Source organism: Mirounga angustirostris, unplaced genomic scaffold (genome assembly GCF_029215605.1).
Source record: "Mirounga angustirostris isolate CCGP_5_RB_7025 unplaced genomic scaffold, mMirAng1.0.hap1 SCAF_12, whole genome shotgun sequence".
NCBI classification, from domain to species: Eukaryota; Metazoa; Chordata; class Mammalia; order Carnivora; family Phocidae; genus Mirounga; species Mirounga angustirostris.
Window position 1 is genome coordinate 65,363,758 of NW_026991720.1, and position 18,090 is coordinate 65,381,847.

General features: G+C 38.2%; 1 long non-coding RNA gene across 1 annotated transcript in view; it reads left to right on the forward strand.

Moving 5' to 3' along the window:
• The window catches only part of LOC129045483 (uncharacterized), a 219,715-nt gene that overhangs the window by 58,143 nt on the left and 143,482 nt on the right, over window positions 1-18,090 (forward strand). The window lies entirely within an intron of this gene.

Genomic DNA, 18,090 nt, shown 5'->3' on the forward strand with positions numbered 1-18,090 from the left:
ACTGTATACCTAAATTTATTTATGATACATTTAATGTGGAATTTGGTACATTTTAATATTTGCCATAATATGGGGTAAGATCTCCAAAAATCAGCATATTCAGAGTTTAGGAGAGTTTGAGATGGTCCTGTTCAGAGATACCCTAATTGCCAAATCCAGTTGACCATTTTCAGTTCTTATTTAAAAAAAGGAAACATAATAATAAAATAAAATAAACTTAAAAAAATGAAGCAGCATTTGATAATGTTAACCATATCTGCCTTTTTCTTTTGTTCTTTTCTCTTAACTCAGTTTCCATGATATCAGTATCTCCTAGTTTTTACCAACCTCTTTGAGCACTCCTGCTCAGTCTCCTCTGGACTTTTCTCCCAGAGTTCCATCTTGATTGTCTTCTCACTTTATCTACTTTCCTACACAATCTCATCCATACCCAGATTCTTGTGCTCCCTTATATTCTGAGTTCCATCACCATCCATGCTAGCCCTCAACCTCAGCTGCTCTTCTCTTTGACCTTGAAAGTCTTCTCTTCCTTTCCTGTTCCTGTCTGAGATCTGGGGGACCTCTTACACCTTTCTTTCTTTTATATCTTATATCCAGTCGATCAGCAAATTAAGTCAATTCCCTTGTTCTTTTGAATATCTGTCCCTCTCCACCTTTTAAAAACAATTCTGGTTTTGTCACTCCCATGCTTAATCCCTTAACCCCCCTTAATACCCAAGTAGTTCCCACTAACTTGGGACAAAGCCCCAATCTTACTGTGATTCATAAAACCCTCCATAAACTGGCCTCTGCCTGCCTCTCCAGCATCAATTCCAGCCACTCTTCTCTCCCCACTCCTTCCAATCCATAAGCCGTAGCCAGACTGGCATTCTTCTTATTCCACTCTCACAGCAGTCTCTTCCCTTTTCACAAGGAGGTCCTCACCCCGGGACATCTTTCCATCCACTCTTTCCCTAGACAGGCCTTTCTTGAGTCTCCAGATCATGCCGGCTTCCCCCATACCCCATACCTCATACCATCCACCAGCATTACATTCTCATTGCACTGTGGGCCTCACCTACTGTAGCTCTCCAACACACTTTAAATTCGTTGTTCATTGTCTGGACAGTAATAAGAGTGCCTGATACTTACTGAGTAATTTCTGTTTTATATATATATATATCCTTTTATTTATTTTTTTAAAGATTGTATTTATTTGAGAGAATGAGTGAGAGAGGGAAGAGGAGCAGGGGAGGAGCAGAGGGAGAGGGAGAAGTAGACTCCCCACTGAGCAGAAAGCCTGACCTGCGACTCCACCTCAGGACCCTGGGATCATGACCTGAGCAGAAGGCAGACATTTAACTCACTGAGCCACCCAGGTGTCCCTATATTATTTCATTTTAATTATCACAACAATTATGAAGTAGGTTCAATTATTACCCTAGTTTTACAGTGAAGGAAACTGAAGCACTGAGAAATTGAAGCCATAAATTAAAACTAGAACCGAGGTAGTCTGTATCCAGAGCCCATGGGTATCCATGATTAATACGGCTTCAATGAACCAGTAAGCTCCACAGGGGCAGGGACCGTATCTTGTGCCTCTAGAACCGAACAGAGTATTGGTACTTAATAGGTGCCAACAAGACACTGCTAAAATAATACAGTCCAAATTCCTAGGGTGGTATACAAGGTCTTCTGTTACCTTACCCTGACCTACCCCTCCAGCCTTTTTCCCAGTATGCTTGTCCCTTCTTCCCCAGGTCCTATGTTCTAGCACATAAGCAGTTCCATGAACAGCCCCGAGTGAGTCACACTTCTGCCTTTTGTATGTTCATTAACTCATTATTGATTTATTCACTCTTCTTCCATTCATTTACTAAATACCTAATGAAGGTCAGGCAGAGAGCAAAGTCCTAGGATAGATGTATACTATAAGAACACAGAAGAGGGATATATAAATAAGACCGAGGAGTTAGTCTCTCAAGAGAGGTAACAACACTAAAATTGAGTTTTCAGGGGCGTCTGGGTGGCTCAGATGGTTAAGCATCTGCCTTCAGCTCAGGTCATGATTCCAGGGTCCTGGGATCGAGTCCCACATCGGGCTACTGGCTTAGCAGGGAGCCTGCTTCTCCCTCTCCCTCTGCCTCTCCCCCTGATCATGCTCTCTCTTGCTCTGTATGTCTGTGTCTCAAATGAATAAATAAAATCGAGTTTTCATTTCCCTGGAATGTGCATTTCTTCATAACAAGCCCCTACTTATCCTTCAGGACTCTGCTCAAATGTCTCATGCAGTGGTCTCTCCATGTGGAACTTGCAGACACAGTGTGCTACGTGTCTCTAGATGATGACCTCCCCCATCAGACAGTCGGAGCCTCTACTCTGTGTATTAGACTCAGCACCCTGGGTTCCTGGCACAGAGGAGATACCTAGTAAAACACTGATGAATGAACAAATAAAAGAATCATCCTTTTGCTGAAAACACTTCAGTTCACGGTACAGCTCTGTGCACTTACCTGAAACCATAGAGTTTGGATTCATTTACAGAACAGATATATATATTTTCCTTAACATACAAATAAGAGAGATTGGAGAGCACAGACACCAAGCATCATCACATGATTTTATTTTAGACATAGATGTATAAATTATGTAAAAACACTTAAGAGGACACACACACACACACATCACATCACATACACTGACCCATATGCTTTTGCCAATTTGGTGAACCTAATTACTTGAGAAAATAATTCACATGATCAGGCACATTCTCCTGAAAGTTCTGGACACTGTGAAGAATATTACATGACAGAATGTTAGTGTATTTTCTGAAATGAAATGATTCTCCCATCAATGAAAAAGGACATTTCATTATTAGAAACAGGCCCCAAATGTTAGGCTGCTAATGTGTTTTGTACATGGGTGAAAAAAATCATGCCATTTATACATTTTGGACTAACATCAAAGCACACTTATGTCACACTGTTTTTTTTGGGTTTGTCATATGGAGGGCTCTTTGAAAGTTGTAATGAGATGCAAGCTTACCCCAGTGTCCCCTTCTCTACTCATCATGAAGGACATCTTTGACTCTTAGGGGAATCAAAGCTCTTACAGGAGCTGCTGAGGGTCATGCTTGGCATTCTGCAATCCTGTTTCTGTTTGAGTGTGTAACCCTGAGCTACTTTTCTCTCTCTCTCCTTCTCAGGATAAATTTTTTCTTTTTTTCTTTTTTTTTTTAAGATTTTATTTATTTATTTGACAGAGAAAGACACAGTGAGAGAGGGAACACAAGCAGGGGGAGTGGGAGAAGCAGGCTTCCCGCGGAGCAGGGAGCCTGATGCGGGGCTCGATTCCAGGACCCTGGGATCATGACCTGAGCCGAAGGCAGATGCCTAACGACTGAGCCACCCAGGCGCCCCTCAGGATAAATTTTTCACCTGCCAAATGGGTAGGTTGGACTGGAGCAGGGTCAGCAAATGTTTTTGGTAAAGGGTGAGAAAGTAAATATTTTTGGTTTTGGACCACATGGTCTGTGTTGCAACTACTTAACTCTGTAATTGTAGTGTGAAAGCAGCCTTATAAAAGCATGTAGACAAACAGCCATGCCTATTCTCCAATAAATTTTTTATTTACAAAAACAGGCAGTGGGCCAGATTTGGCCAGTGGGTCATAGTTCCAGGCGCCTGCGCTAGAGAATTCTAGCATCCCTTTTAGCTTTTTTTTTTTTTTTTTGCCATTTATTCAGTTTAAATCATCGTGTGAGAGTTCAGAATTGGGAGATAACCAGGGGAAAAAAGGAGCACACTTTAAAGAATCATTGGCTGGATGAGATTACTATATTTGACTTATCTTTTCACTTGGAATCTTTTAACTTTGTAGCATAATGCCCCTATTATATTTAGCAATTAGAGTGCCATCACAAAGTAAAATGTAAAACCATTATTCCTTGAAAAGAGAAAAGGCTTGCGGTATGAAATGATGCGTGCAAGGAGTGTGGGTGATAATTTACTCATATAATCATTTCTATTTCAGTTCTATGGCAAGTATTTCTGGAGATGGCTCATACGGCAAGGAGATCTTTAAGATGTGCACACCATAATTAACCTTTTTATATACCCTGATAGAAATATCAATAGTCTTCTCTCCATGTTAGCACTTTTAACTTTACTTATATAGTCTATGGAATGATTTGAATTAAAGGATGATGATTATAAGGAAAAAAAACACAAACCCTTTATACCTTGGGTTTAAAACAAAACATGCATATTCTTCCTGTTATTTTTATATCATGCTGAAGTTCTAGACAATGAATGCCTCTATCTCTTTTTTTCTCCCTGGCAGAGGGGATTAAACAACTAGCTAGTACTTCTGTCATATATAGACCAGTGATTCTCAAAATATGGTTTCTGGGCTAGCAGCAACAGTATCACCTAGGAACTTAGAAATGCAAATCCTCTAGTCCTACCCCAGATTTACTGAATGAGAACCTCTTGTCCTGCAGCCCTGCAGTCGTTTTAACAAGGTCTCCAAATGATTCTGATGTCTGATAAAGTTTGAAAACCACTGTATGGATTAATACTTTCTAGAAACATAAATTGAATGGAAGACATGGCCTCACACAAAGAGCAGATGACCTTAGAATTTGCATATGCAGAAGGTGTAGAATGAAGGCAATATGCCTCTAGCTATATTCCAAGAAGAAGGGAGCTGAGGAAGGAAAACAACAGGGAAGGAGAGAGACAGAATTTTGGTGAGTAGGTAGAGCCAGAAAACCTTAGAGCTTCCATTTGCTGAGGTGGCTACACTCATACAATTGCTACCACCTCCTGCCTCAAAGTCATTCTTTCAACAGCCCTCACCATGATCGATGAGTGAGGACGGTGCTTAGGTGATGCGGGCGTGGAAATGAGAATTCACGGTCTTGAAGTGAAAGAAGAAAAAGAAATGTCTCCCTTGAGAATCTACAGTGAGCACCTCATAGGCAAAATCAAAAGGGAGAGGCTGAATCACAGGAGAGAGACAGGATGAAGAGAACAAAAACAGGAGAAATAAGGGGATAGAGAGAGTAAGCATGAAAGTTTTATTTGTACGAGAACATTTAGAAATTTGCTTTTAATCCCTCCAATTACTCAATGGCAGCCTCTGCTTTGATTTGGAGATATGGCCCGATGGTTCTTTTTTTTTTTTTTTAAGATTTTATTTATTCATTTGAGACACAGAGATACAGAGAGAGAGAGAGAGCATGAGCAGGGGGAGAGGGAGAAGCAGGCTCCTCAATGAGCCAGGAGCCCGATGTAGGGTCGATCCCAGAACCCTGGGATCACGACCTGAGCCGAAGGCAGATGCTTAACCATCTGAGCCACCCAGGCTCCCCACCCCGATGGTCTTTATTCTCACTGCTCCTTTGAACAGAACCACAGAACTGCAACCAAAAGTCCTTCCTTCCCTTAGGATGCTTAGAGTTGGCAAAAAGCAAAAGTAACTCAGAGACTTAACCATTAAGCAACGTATGGGTCAGAAACATATTCTTATATTAACATCCCCTGATCATCTTCCTAGTTCTGTGGCATAGTATTTCCTGGAACCTCATCTTAAAATTGTCTTTGCATCCACCAGGGGAGGGTTATAAATGAAACCATGTTATTAAAAACTAACACCAAATCAAATATTACAGTGCTTTTAGACATGGATGATTTCTAGAAGTCATCTTGTCAAACAGACTAAAACATTTTTAAAGAATGACTTTATCATTTTAGTCAAATAATATGTATGTCCATTATTGTTTTAAAAAAATTCAAGCAATTTACAGAAAGGTACAAAGAAAGAAGCAAAGAATTTCCCAAAGTACAGATGACTAACATTTGGTGAACAGAATGCATAAATACAAATAGAGGGTAGGTAATTAGAAATGGTTTCAGAAAGGGGGTTAATATGGTACATGCTATTTTTAGAAACAGTTTTATTTTGGAATAATTTTAGATTTATAGAAACATTGCAAAGACAGTACAGAGTATTCTCAAAAACCCCTCATCCAGTTTCCTCTACTGTTAAATCTTACATTATCATGGTACATTTAGCACAGCAAAGAAACCAACATTAGTATATTATTATTAACTAAATCCAAGACTTTATTTGAATTTCACCAATTTTTCCACTAATGTCCTCTTCCTGTTCCAAGAGCCACACTGCATTTGGTTGTCAGGTATTAGTCAGGATTCTCCAGAGAGGCAGAACCAATAGGATGTGTGTATGTATATATATACTATGTATGTATAGAAAGAGAAAGAGACTTATTATAAGGAATTAACTCATGTGGTTATGGAAGCTGAGAATTCCCAAGATCTGCAGTCAACAAGCTAAGCCCCACGGGTGACAATGTAGAGTTTTAGTCTGAAAGCTGGCAGGCTGGAAACCCAAAAAGAGTTGATTCTTCAGTTCAAGTTTAAAGACTGGAAAAACTGAAGGCCCATCTCAACGCAGTCAGGCAAGAGGATTTTCCCTTTTCTCAGCTTTTTTGTTCTATTTACGTCTTCAATTGATTGGATGAGGCCCACCCACGTTAGGGAGGGCAATCTGCTTTATTCAGTCTACCCGTTCAAATACTAATTTCATCCAGAAATACCTTCACTTGGGACACACCCAGAACAACTTGACCAAATATCTGGGCAGAACTGTGGCCCAGTCAAATTGACACACAAAATTAACCATCACAAGTATACATAATTCAAATTTAATATATCCAACTTGCCAGATCATTTCATAGGTGACACCCTTCATTTAAAGTGCTCACAGTAAGCAGCTTTCTAGAAGCCCCTACACTTCTGTCCCCATCAGTTTAGTTGAATACTTTCCACAAGTTTGTGTTTGAACTCGTAACTTTTAAAATCATGTAACTTCCAGCACCTGGCTGGCTCAGTCAGAGGAGCACGTAACTCTCAATCTCAGGGCGTGAGTTCAAGCCGCACATTGGGTGTAAAGATTACTTAAATAAATAAAACTTTAAAAAATAACATTAAAAAAAACTGATACAATACCAATGCAAAAAAGAATGAATTGTTATTTCCATAAAGACTGGGTCAAGAGTGTTAGGAAGACTGAAGAGATGTAAAGTAATTCAAAATTTGCTTTTGGATTAGGTATGAGCATCACAATGGTAAAATATTGGGAGGCGGAGGGGAATCTAGGAGGATTCTGCACTCAGATTCTTTCCCAAGTGTCTTTCAGCTCTTGTTTCATTTTAAAGAAAATTGAGACCGGAAATCTTGGAGAGTACATTATTGGTATAGTTCATGCAAAAAAGATGGCCAGGGGGAATTCCAATCAGGGGACCACTTTCAAAGAAAAGATCTTGGCCCCAAATCAAAAGATTGGCAAATGACCGTATGTGGTTTATGTTAAAATATGCAGTTACTGAAGATGAAAAAGTTCTAGAGATGGAAAGTGGTGATAGCTGTACAACAATGTAAATATATTAATGTCACAAGACTGTACATTTAAAAATGTCTAAAATGGTAAATTTTGTTATCTGTATTTTACCACAGGACCAAAAATGAAATATGCAAAGTATGTATATTTTTTCAGATTCCTTGTTTTAACAAGTAATTTTTGTTAACTTACAAATGGTTGCATTGGATAAGAGGGCTTATTCTGTATTAAATTTATTTTTACTCTAATTTAGTAGAAGAAGGGGATACCAATATGAGATTGAATTATTAGGTAAACGATCCCTTTTCTAATTTTAAATCAAGAGATTTTAATTCTCTGACATAGCTCTAAATTTAAGAGAAAAAATTCTTTTGAAAAACTTTAAGAGGTTAGAATAGTGCTTCTTAATCCAAGGCATGGCCAAGTCCTAAGGTGCATTTAGAAATGCATGTTTTTAGTGATCATAATAGTTGAGGTGATTTAGGCATTCTGGTACCTGGGCTCCAGAGATGCCAAACATCTTACAATGCACAGGACAGTCCTGATATCAAAGACATGCTCACCCCAAATGTCCATAGTTCCCTCAGTGACAAAGATTGAGGTAGAGTCAATATAGAAACATGTTTCAATTTTGCATGGTATCTATTGACGTCCTTATGAAATTTGAGGAAACATATTTTACTTTCCTCTCCCCATCTAACTCCATTTTTTGGTTGTACTATTCTTTCTAATGCTTGGGTTTATAACATTTACATCCTGTTCTGAAACCATAATTCAAACAGTTGTTTAGTCTTGATTCTATTTTAAATGATTTAGTGCTCAACACCAGAACTTGTCATGCCATGGCTTCTCCATTTTGGTGCTCTTTACTTTGATTCATCTACTTGGTTGCCTGATTTTTGTCATATAGTAGTTTTTTTAAAAAAGATTTATTTATTTTAAAGAGGGGGTGGGGCAAAGGGAGAGGGAGAGAGTCTCAAGTAAACTCTGTGCTGGGCATGGAGCCTGATGTGCGGCTCAATCTCACAACCCTGAGATCAACCTGAGCAGAAACCAAGAGTCGATCGCTTAAGCGACTGCACCACCCAGGCACCCTGTCATACAATAGTTTTTAATTAACTTATTTTTGATTCCAAGAAAAGTTCGTGGATTTTGATTTCTTTACATTCTTTCATGCTTACTATCTATCTGTTGCATTTATCCTAGCAGCATAATTTAATCAGGTTTAAATTTTTCAAGTCACACGTTCTTTTCCTCAGAACTCTGTAGACATTGCTGCCCTGTCTTTGGTTTTGAGGGTGATGTGGGGAAGTCTGGGGTCAATCTAGTTTTCTCCTTTATAAGTGACTTACTTTTTGCTGGCATATGAATTTCTATTTTATTAGTTTTGTTTAGGAGAAATATTTTTAAACAAAAACAATTGGGTTAAAGTCCTAAAATTCATTTTAGATATTTTAAGGGTCAGGGGTAGAGAGAAACATTTCTTAAAGTTCCTTTGAGATGACTTGGCTATAAGAAAGAATTTAAAATACTTTTAAAGGCACTTTTCTATTATCTTGTAAATATAATATTTGGTACATTCAAAAGATCAAATATAAAATATGTACAACATAATCAAAATAAAAACTGTAAGATAATCACTCAACTCAAGAACTAAAAGGATCACCAATACTATTGCATCTACCATGGGCTCCTCCTCTGTTCTGTTTCCCTCACTTTCCCCCGACGGAGCGACTCTCGTGTATGTTTATCCTTCCTTTGCCATATTCCAAATAGTTTTATCATGTATGTATATATCCATAAGTAATATATCATTTTGCTCATTTTTGAGTTATATAAAAATGATATCATAGTATCTATAATCTTTTGAAATTCTCTTTCAGTCAAGCTAATCTTTTTAAAGATTCATCCCTGTGTTGTCTTACCATACTGCACTCACTTTTTAATAGCATTTTTGGTATATAATTTACATGCCATAAAGTTCACCTTTTAAAGTACATAGTTCAACAACTTTCAGTATATTTACAGAGTTGTGTGACCATCACCATCTTCTAATGTTAGATTATTCTTATCACCCCCCAAAAGAAACTTTATACCTATCAGCAGTTACTCCCAATCCCCTTCTCCCCTGACCTTTTATACCCTGTCTCACCACCAGGGATCTGTGATCCCACCTCTACTGTATATCAAGTGTCTGTAGACGTCTACGTCTATTCTCTGTCCCATTCTGTCGCTCTCCATTTGTCAATTTTTCTAGCAGTCTGCCAAAATTATAGTCTTAATTATTTTTTTAAGATTTTATTTATTTGAGAGAGAGAGAGGGAGAGGGAGAGACGGAGAGAGGCAGAGGGGAAAGGAGAGAATCCCAGGCAGATGCCCCACTGAGCCTGGAGGCAGAAATTAACATTGGATGCTAGGTAATTTTACCTATAAAATGACATGGGTGAAAAGACTATTGGTAGGGGGAGAAAGTGGGTATGACTAAATGGCCCTATGATCTATCCTTTCCTTGAAAGTTTCTGAAGAAAAAGTGGAAAGATCATTCTGTTGCGTTCCTCCATTCTTTTTTTTAAAAGAACAAGTCCCAAGCCCTACAAATGGCTTGTATTGAACTTTCACATTTGAATTAAAGATTGTTAAACATGAAAAAAAAAATTACATGAGCCTAGTCTTTCCTTATAGGGAGATTCTAAACTATGGATTCCATTGCTTTAGTAGCTTTAGGACTATTCAAGTTTTTTAATTCATCAGTCAGTCTTGGTAAGTTATATTTCCTAAGAATTATCTCATTTTATCTATGTTTTCAAATTTATTGACATAAAATTGCTCATGGTATTTTCTTCTTAATCTGTGCTGTATCTATATTTACATTCCCATTTTTAGTCTTTGTATTATTTCTACTCTCTTTTTTCCTCAGTCTTACCAAAAGATTGTTTTGTTTTGTTTTTTACGATTTTATTTATTATTTGAGAGAGAGAGAGCGAGACAGAGAGCATGAGTGGGGTGAAGGGCAGAGGGAGAAGCAGACTCCCACTGAGCAGAGAGCCCAACGTGGGGCTCGGTCCCAGGACTCCAGGATCATGACCTGAGCTGAAGGCAGATGCCCAACTGACTGAGCCACCTAGGTGCCCCAAGATTGTCTGTTTTTTAAGTCTTTTCAAAAAGCTGACTTTCATATATGTCTTTCTGTTGTAGTTTTCAATTTCATGGAATTCTCTTATTTTTATTGTTTCCTTTTTTTTTTTACTTTGGGTTTCTTCTTTTGTTCTTTTCTAAATTCATAAGGTGGGGGCTTATTTCATTTTCAGACGTCTTTCTTTTCTAATTATGGCTGACAAATTTCCTTTAAAAATATTAGTTCTGACTGGTTATATTTTCATTATAATCTAGCTTTAAACATTTAAATTTCATTATGATTTCTTAATTGATAAATGAATAAGGAATCTCTTTTCAAAGATGTGAGAACTTTGAAGATACCTTTTTGCTATTGACTTCTGTATTAATTGAATTGTCATCAGAGAATACTATCTTTCTAAGGAGGTCAACTTTAGATTCAAAGTTCCTTTAGTATGAGTCTATTGATAAACTCTCAGTTTTTGTTTAATTGTGTCTTTATTTCAGTCTAAAACAGTGAATAGTTCATAATTCTTTCAGCAACAAATAATATTATTCCATTGCCTCCTGTTTTCTGTTATTACTGCTGAACATTCCACTGTCCATGAAATGATCCTCTTTTTGCCATGTCTTTCTTCTCTAGCTGCTTTAAGAACTTTTGTCCTTGTTGCTCTAGAGTCATTTCGTAAAATCTAGGCATTGATTTTCTTTTTATTTATCCCATTTGGGAATATTGTGCTTTTTATTTATCCTATTTGTTGTGTTAGGAGTTGGGAAGACTACCAATCTGGGGTCACATTAGCTCTCTTTGGGAGTCCTGGCTTAATGCAGAATCTCAGGTTCAGTTCCCCATCCTTGCTGTTGACTCTAGGTTCAGTATCTAAATTGCAATGTGAAATTGTAGATTAATAGTTTATAGCATTTCTGGAACTTTCTCACCCATTATTAGTCCTTGATTAGCTTTATTCTTGCCTTCTGCGGCTTTGATTTGACATATGTTAGACTTTCTCATTTCATCCTCAATAAATAAATTATTCTCATATTTCCCAGTCCTTTTTCTTTCTGGATTGTATTCTGGTTAATTTATTCATTTCTATGTTTGAGTTCATTAATGCTTTTTCAGCTGTGGCTAAGCTGCTTTTTAACATGTTTTGTTTTTTCTTTCAACATTTACATATTTTATATTTAGATGTTCCATTTAGTTATTTTTCAGAACTGCCTGATCACTCTTTTTTTTTTTTTCTGCCTGATCACTCTTAAACGTTTTCTGTTGCTTGCTTATTCTTTTCTGTATTTCTTTAAGTACTTTGTAAGCAGCTAGTCTATATCTGACAGCTCTAATATAGATGGCTTACCTCCTTATGTGCCTAGTGGTCTTTGATTGTGAACTAATAGTTGCCTGATTATAAATTATGGGAATCTCGTGGGATATACTGTAGGATGATTTCCTATGGATATTTGGTTTGGTTTCTGTTAGGAGTTGGGAAGACTACCAATCTGGGGCCACATTAGCCCTCTTTGGGAGTCCTGGCTTACTGCAGAATCTCAGGTTCAGTTCCCCATCCTTGCTGTTGACTCTAGGTTCAGTATCTAAATTGCCATTTATAGTATCCTTCTGGCATTTTCCCTTAGTATAACACAGTTCTCTCCTCTGCTTCTTGTTCAGAACATTTGTCAGCTCACTGCTCCAAGCTCCAGTGTTGACTCAGCTTGTTCTTTTTATTTAGGGAGTGGGGGACAGGACGACTGGATTTGGAGATTATTTTACCCACTTCCAGGGAGTCTAGCAACAAACCAAAATGTTTTATTTAGGATCTAATTGGTTTCCAGCAGAGAGTGTCTTGTCTACCATTGCTGCTGGAAGTGCAAGTCCTATTCTTAATTTGTGAAGTTCAGTAAATAAAACACACATGCTGACCATTCTGCCTCCGTTTTCCCAGGACAAGGTGTCCTATTATGATTTAAAGGGTCAAGTATCTATAATTATTTTTGTATTTTCAGTTACAAATAAGGAAACTGGGGCTCAGAAACACTAAATGAATTAACCCAATTTGTGATAAGGTGGGGGTGGGGCACTAGAAATCATGTTTAATGTCTAATCCAGTAGTCTTTGTAATAAATTCTTCTAATATTCTTTAGGTCCAATTTTAAAAGACATATTACATTAAATTCTAGCTATAATTGTTTATATTATAACAAGATCTATAATTTTATTTTTATGTCTATGCATGCCCAAGTCTAGATACATATATCCATGTATAATCACATCTATACATCAGTAAATCCAAGCCTATATAGAAACTATATAAATATACATAGTCATGACTATAAGGAAGATACTTTGGAGTTTTAAAGAGAACTATAGAATCTTAATCTTGTCTTTCTCCAATAAGCATGGTCTTCAAGATCAAAATAATTGTACACATAGAACATTTGTTTTTATTTATTCACAAGAGCCAATAATTTCTGGTAAAGATTATGATGATTTGGATTAGCTATGGTAATCCATATTACACTATGTCTCAAGTAGCCTTTTAAATAATCTCTCCATTGAGTTAACTCACAGGTTAAAATTATAAATAACATAAATACAGCAAGAGAAAAAAAATGTGGGATTCCTTTTTTTTTTTAAGATTTTATTTTTATTTATTTGACAGAGAGAGAGACAGTGAGAGAGGGAACACAAGCAGGGGGAGTGGGAGAGGGAGAAGCAGGCTTCCCGCTGAGCAGGGAGCCCGATGCGGGGCTGGATCCCAGGACCCTGGGATCATGACCTGAGCCGAAGGCAGATGCTTAACGACTAAGCCACCCAGGTGCCCCAAAAATGTGGGATTCCTTATGGGCAATGCTCGTAACAGTCCTCAGGAAATCTTTCAACATAAACAGTCCCTAGCATAGCATAGAATTAATAATACAGTCCAGGGAGAGCAAGGGGGAAAACTAGAGACAATCACTAAAGCAGTTAGTTCAATTCAAGGGAGCCTGTTACCAGAGAACCTGAGTGGAAAGGAGTAGAAGCACACTGTCTGATATACAGCACTCCAGCAAAGGTATGAATAGCTGCTAGAAGCTACCTTAGGATTTCTGCAATCCTATCTGATAGTTTCTATTTTATTAGTTTTGTTAGGAGAAGTATTTTTAAACATAAAGCAATTAGGTTAATGTCCTAAAATTCATTTTAGATAATTTGAGGGGGTAAAGAGAGATGTTTCTTAAAGTTCTTTTGAGATGACTTGGCTATAAGAAATAATTATCTATCCCTTTTTTAAAGTTTTCATAGATCCCCCCCCCAGGGGGGCATTTTAGTGTCTTTAATTTTTATTTCTATGTTAACACTGCAAGAGAAAATAATGTACTTAGAGGGGTTTTTCCCTCCTTTAACCTGCTCTCCCATTTACATTTTGATTCTCCACCCTTAACTTGTGCCACCCCCAGAAAACCTCTGGCATGTAGCTCCACTTACCAATAGCAGGTATTATTATATTTTTTTAAGTAGGCTCCACACCCAGAGCAGAGCCCAGCACGGGGCTTGAACTCACAACTATGAGATCAAGACCTGAGCTGAGATCAAGAGTCGGACGCTCAACCGACTCAGCCACCCAGGCGCCCCCAAAAGCAGGTATTATTTTAGTCAAATGGGACACTAGTTTGACTATGATTATGCGGAGGTATTTTTCTTTTGTGGGGGGACTGTGAGCCTTTTAAAAATCCGTATTATTAAGATTGTTCACAGCATGGTCCACATCTGCTACTACTCTTGAAAAACACGAACAGATGAAGATATCTGTGAATTTTGTGGGCAAGAGTTGAGGTGTGGAGCTTGGGGCGGCAGGGCCTGTATCTCCCCTTAAATGGTAGGAGCCACTAAGATAACTCAACTTGGAGGGAAAGGGCACACGGAAGTAGTTGGTTTCAACAAGCCAACTCTGTAACTGACTTTCCCAGAGCCAGTTTCTAATGTTTCACTAAATGATTATTCATCTGTGGATTGCTCAAGACCTTTGCTTCTCTTTTTCAACTTGTACCTTTTACATAATAGCATGAAATGTTATAGAAGATGACCTTAAATTATTTATGCTACACATACTTCATATCTGCTACAAAGCTTAAGAGGGAGATTACTGCCCTAAAATTTCCAACAAAGCCGTCCCCTAGGGGTTTGGTCTCTGTGTCTGGGTGTGCATGGGTACTCCGCCACATTTGCTGCTTCTAGAGAATGCCATCGATTCAAATCCCCTTTGCAGTCTGAATTGCCTGGTATTACTATCATTATTTTTCAATAGCAACGACAGTTTCACTTGTTAAAGAAACCAGCTAATTCTTAGAGACTTAACAATGGGAGAAGTTGGTATGTAATAACACAACCGAATGTTTCTAATTGCGGAAAGAGACGTCCTTCTTAAGTCTCCTGACACAGAGTCAGAAGTTCGGGCAGCGAGAGACGCTTGTTACACCCGGAGCCCAGTGGGAAGCCGCAGCCGTTGGCATCTTCTCAGGGGAGCCAGGCCACTCATTATTTTAGTGTTTGTGCTAGTGAACACCTTCGAAGCAAAAATTAATTTCCCTTTTGGATTACTTAGCATAGTATTTTGAATACTGAAGTTTTCCACATCAACCTTAGCCACAATTTTTTTTCCAGAATGATTGAGTTAAAAAAAAATGATTTCTAACAGCACATAAAAAGAGATTTTGAGGGATTTTGTTATTTCCCATGGTTTCCTTATAGACATTCCTTTTTTTTTTTTTTTTAAAGATTTTTTTATATTTATTTAACAGAGAGAGACACAGCGAGAGAGGGAACACAAGCAGGGGGAGTGGGAAAAGGAGAAGCAGGCCTCCCGCTGAGCAGGGAGCCCGATGCGGGGCTCAATCCCAGGACCCTGGGATCATGACCTGTGCCGAAGGCAGACACTTAACGACTGAGCCACCCAGGCGCCCATCCTTATAGACGTTTTAATGATGATCTTTCCTTAAAAGAAAAAAATGAAATAAAAATGTTTAGTATTATATATTAAAATGAAAGTTAAGTGTTTTATTGTGAGGAGGGGATGAAGCTCTCCTCAAAACACCCATGGGATCAATGAAAAGCCACCTATTTCTTTCTTTAAAAATTGCAAACAATTAAAACCTCCAGTGTGCTAATCAAGAATAAGCTTCAGAATATTAAGATCCTTCCAAACCTGCCTGAAGTCCTGCCTATTTTGCGTCTGTCACCCCAAATCTGGTTGTTAGTGAATGGCAAGGACAAAGGCCTTTCTTAATCTATCCAGCTGCTCCCACTCCTACCAGAGCATCTCTGGAGACAAGAGGCAAGCCAGAGGAGCATGAAATCAACCAGTTTCCGCTTCCTCTTCTCACCGCTCCCCTACCCGTCAAGACCTCTAATTCTGAGTGGCTGGAGGAGCTTCTGATGCCTGTCCAGGTCCCCTTCTGCCAACTCTGCACATGGGCAGCCTCTCGACAGGAACACATTCCAAGCTGCCAAACACTCAGTGTCACTTCCTCAGCACTAAACTTTTAGATGGCTCTCCAAGCAGGCAACATTTGGGGGACTTTTGCTGTCATTTCCTTAGAAGGGGGCTACCAGGATAGGTTCTTAATGTCCTTATGAGGAGCTACATTTAGGATAAGTTTAATAAGTTATTAAATAACTCTGGTAGATGAAATGCACTACACACATGAGAGTAAAGGGTAGAAAACCATCTCCTATTTCTACTTTAATACTATATAATGTCGTGTATGAGCGAGTTCTTGTTGTTTTTGTTGTTTTTTAAGGGGTTCTGAGGAAAGAGATTCATCCTAAAAATAAGGCAGATGGAAGCCAGAGTAGATAGAGGGAAGCTATGGAGACTTGAGAAGTGGCAGTGAAATTTCTTTTTGATTAGGTTTAGTGGTATAATTTTTTTTTTTTTACTTTTTGTGTGAGGTTAGAGGAGAAAATAGACGTTTAGGAAAGCAAATAGACCTTTATTCTTGGAATGGCAAATAAAATTCTTCTCCCTTTTAAATTGAGAACCAGCAGGTGAGATCATTGTTTCCAGGGAGAGATGTAAGGCTTTCTAGAAACCTCCTCAAAGAACTTCAGATGGACAAGCCCTGGAAGACTTAAGTTGGGATCCACTGAAATCTAGGAAAATACTGAGTTTGTATCATAGTGACTGAACAGCTAATGTTCGTGAGGTACTTAACTGCACCAAGACGCATGTGCAATTGACTCTGGAACAACTGTGGGCATTAGGGGTGCCCAACCCCCACAGCTGAAAATCCATGTATAACTTCCGACTCCCCCAAAACTTAACGACTGATAGCCTGTTGACTGGAAGCCTTACTGATAAAATAAATGGTCAATTAACACATATTTTATATATTTTATATACTGTTATCCTTACAATAAGTAAGCTAAAGAAAATGTTACTAAGAAAATCATAAGGAAGAGAAAGTACATTTATAGTACTGTACTGTATTTATAAAAAAAAAAAATCCATGTGTTAAGTGGATCTGTACAGTTCAAATTTGTGCTGTTCAAGGGTCAACTGTGTTTCTTTAGCCTTAGCTCTACATGTGACATTTTTTCAAATGTGTGTTTAAAATGTAGAGTGTAGGTTTTATTATGTGATTTTTAATTAAATAGAATGTTCCTTTTTTTAAAGATTTATTTATTTATTTTAGAGAAAGAAAGTATGTGTGCATGTGTGAGGGGGGAGGGGCAGAGGGAGAGGGAGAGAGAACCTCAAGCAGACTCCCTGCTGAGCATGGAGCCCGACAAAGACCCTGGGATCATGACCTGAGCCAAAATCAAGAGTTGGCTGCTTAACTGACTGAGCCACCCAGGTGCCCCAATAAATAGAATGTTACTTTTAGGGGCACCAGGGTGGCTCAGTAGGTTAAGCATCTACCTTTGGATCAGGTCATGATCCTGGAGTCCCAGGATCGAGTCCCCGGATCGAGCCCCTCATTGGGCTGCCTGCTCAGTGGGGAGTCTGCTTCTGCCTCCCCTCCCCGCCGCTCTCTCTCTCTCTCTCTCAAGTAAATAAATAAAATCTTTTTTAAAAAAGAATGTTCCTTTTATATTTATACTTATGTGCTACAATGAAATTCTGTTTTATAGAAGAAAATAATAATTCCTCTTTGGCTAGGTTGATACCATGCCTATTGGAAGTCATAACCAGAATGATACAATGCCCAGGCACTGGCATTCACTTGATAGAACTCAAATTGTATGGTATGTCAAATGATGTAAAATATGGGGATAAAATACACACTTTAAGGAACATTTATTATTATATTCATTTAAGAGGCATTTTCTGAGCGTCTGTGTTCATTCTACTGGATCACAATGGCCAGTAGCGGAGATATGGGAATTCCTTACCATATCCAAGAAATCAAAAGGGATGGATAAATTTAGATAAACAGCATCATCTTGGATCTAAAGAAACTTACCTCAAATCCCATGGAATTTCAGTTTGGGGCTGTATATTTTTATTCTTCAGTATAAATTATCTCCAAACCCACCCTTCCTTAGAATAAAGGGGATAAAGTAGAAAGAAGAAAAATGAAGCAGAAATTTCAAAG